The sequence below is a fragment of the Triticum urartu genome, chromosome 6, assembly GCF_003073215.2.
Source record: "Triticum urartu cultivar G1812 chromosome 6, Tu2.1, whole genome shotgun sequence".
NCBI lineage: Eukaryota > Viridiplantae > Streptophyta > Magnoliopsida > Poales > Poaceae > Triticum > Triticum urartu.
The window spans coordinates 23,943,256-23,945,595 of NC_053027.1; the positions used below are offsets into that span (position 1 = coordinate 23,943,256).

The following is a 2,340-nucleotide window of genomic DNA, read 5'->3' on the forward strand; positions in this document are numbered from 1 at the left end:
TGGTCTGGCACAGCTAAGAAGAGCGGACAAGGCCGAGCACCACTGTTGACAGAGTTGCAGATTTACTGGATCCACAGATTGGTAGATGGAATGAACAATTGGTTTATGACACGTTCATTGCAACTGATGCACAGGCAATACTTAATATTCCTTTAAGCATGAACAGTGGTGCGGACTCCCTCGCTTGGGCGTTTGAGCGATCAGGCTTATACACTGCTAAATCGATGTACCGTATTCTTATGACTCGGAAAGAGAGTGCAGCTCTCGAGGAAGGAACGACTACTGAAACTTCAAATGAAGAAAAACAGATACGGAAGGCTTTGTGGAAGCTCAATGTTGTTCCTAAAGTGCGTGTTTTCTGGTGGAGGGTTCTCCGCGGAATCCTTCCTGACGAGACCACGCTCAAATGGCGACATATAGCAGAAGTTGATGGATGCAAAATCTTTCATACAATGGGAGAAGATCTAAAACATGCGTTGATTCATTGCGTGAACGCTGCTGGTTTCTGGGATGCAGCGAGGGCATGGTTCCAGATTACTCTTCCACGTCTACACCCTGCCAGTTGGGCGAGGGATATCTTATGTGATCAGCGGATCATGGACAAAGATCGACCCATCATTATTACCATCATGTGGAACGTTTGGCATTCTAGGAATCGGGTGAAGCATGATGGCGCAGCTCTTGATCCGGTGACTACAGCAAGACATACAAGAGAAGTGATAGCAATCCTTGAGCTACCAAGGAAGGAGCCGGTGGTATTGCCGGGGCACGGGTGGCGACCGCTGGAACAAGGCATCATCAAGATCTCAACTGACGGGGCACTAAACTTTGAAGAAGGCGAGGAGGAGGTGGAGGTGTTGCTCGCACAAATACTTCTCTGCTCGCGGCATGGTGCAAACCTCATCCAGGCATTTCGGACCCTTTCATCATGGAAGTTATTGCTATGCATGAAGGTGTCAAGTTTGCCAAACTGAGGGGTTTTATGCATGTGATAATGTAAACTGATTGTCTAGAGGTGGTGTCACTCTGGAACACTCGCCACAATACATGTTCAATTGTGGCTCCTATTTTAGATGAAATTGGAGAGCTAGCTAGGGATTTTACCCTTTTTGAGATTCAACATGTAATGAGGACAGCAAACATCCCAGCTCATCTCTGTGCTAAGCGTGCCTGCACTTTGAATGTGACTGAGTGTTGGCTCAATGATACTCCAAGCTTCCTAGTGACCAGTCTGTTGGCTGACTGTCCTAGGACTGCTTTTTATGAATAAAGCTCTCTAAATTGCCAGCCAAAAAAAAGAGCGGACGAGGCCGAGCCGATCTCAGGAGTTGAGCGAGTGTATCCCAAGTTCCATAGACTGAAAGTAGAAATACCAGAACATGTTATGATTATGAGACATTTCCATTTACCTGGAAGCAAGAAAGAAATTTCTGTATACACAAGAGTGGGGCTTGAGGGCATTTACACAACTTCTTACGAATCGAAAGCCTCGGAAAACGGCAACCGAATCTACACAAAAGAAAGAAAAAGAAAACGAAATCCAGCCACAGCAACCTCCTTCTATGTCCTCCACTCTCAACGCCATGGCGGTAACGGGAGAAATGAAGTAAGAGCTGCTTGAAGCCGAAGCGCATGAGGAAGAAGCAGAGCCTGCCCACCAACACCACGGACTCCACCAGCCACATGACGTGGTACACCACATGGTCCCACAGCACGGCCATCACGTTCATGCGCCGCCGCCACCTCATAAGCGCCGACAGGAAGGCCCTCGCCTGGGACTTGGAATGCGCCGGTGGAGCACCGCCACCGCCAGCACCATTCCCGCTCCCGTGCTCACGGCCGCATTCCTAGCCGTTGGCGCCGGCGCCCCGCTGGCGGCACTGCCGCAGCTCTCCGACGCTGCCTCCTTCCGCAGTATCAGTTCCGACGCCCCGCTGTTCCTGCTCTGTTGCCTGGCCCCCGGCTTCCTCGGCATGGTACGCTTCCGTATCCACTCGGCCACCTTTCCGCGCGCCATCAAATCTTGTCAATCCAAGTTGATCGAACGATCTCGACACGATCGAGTCAGTTGCTTCTTGTTCTTGTTGCTTGTTTGCTAGCTACAGCTCTGCACGTCCAACTCCTGCTGACCGAGCTTTATAACTTGGTGACTATAACGGAAAATGATTCTTTGTCAGACGTACGCAAGCCTGGTCAATGAACCAATGCTTCTGCTTGATTCCTGGGAAGATTCCGACCTGAAGCGATGGCTCAAAATGCTGACGTTGTGATAGATGGCTTGGAAAGTGGATCGGAGAAGTTTGGATTAACTAATTATTAAGATGTCACGTTAGTAGGAGT

At 49.6% G+C, this 2,340-nt stretch overlaps 1 pseudogene; it reads right to left on the reverse strand.

The window, feature by feature from the left end:
- Positions 1-1,321: 1,321 nt before the first annotated feature.
- LOC125516427 lies at positions 1,322-2,056 on the reverse strand (annotated as a pseudogene).
- Positions 2,057-2,340: the final 284 nt, after the last annotated feature.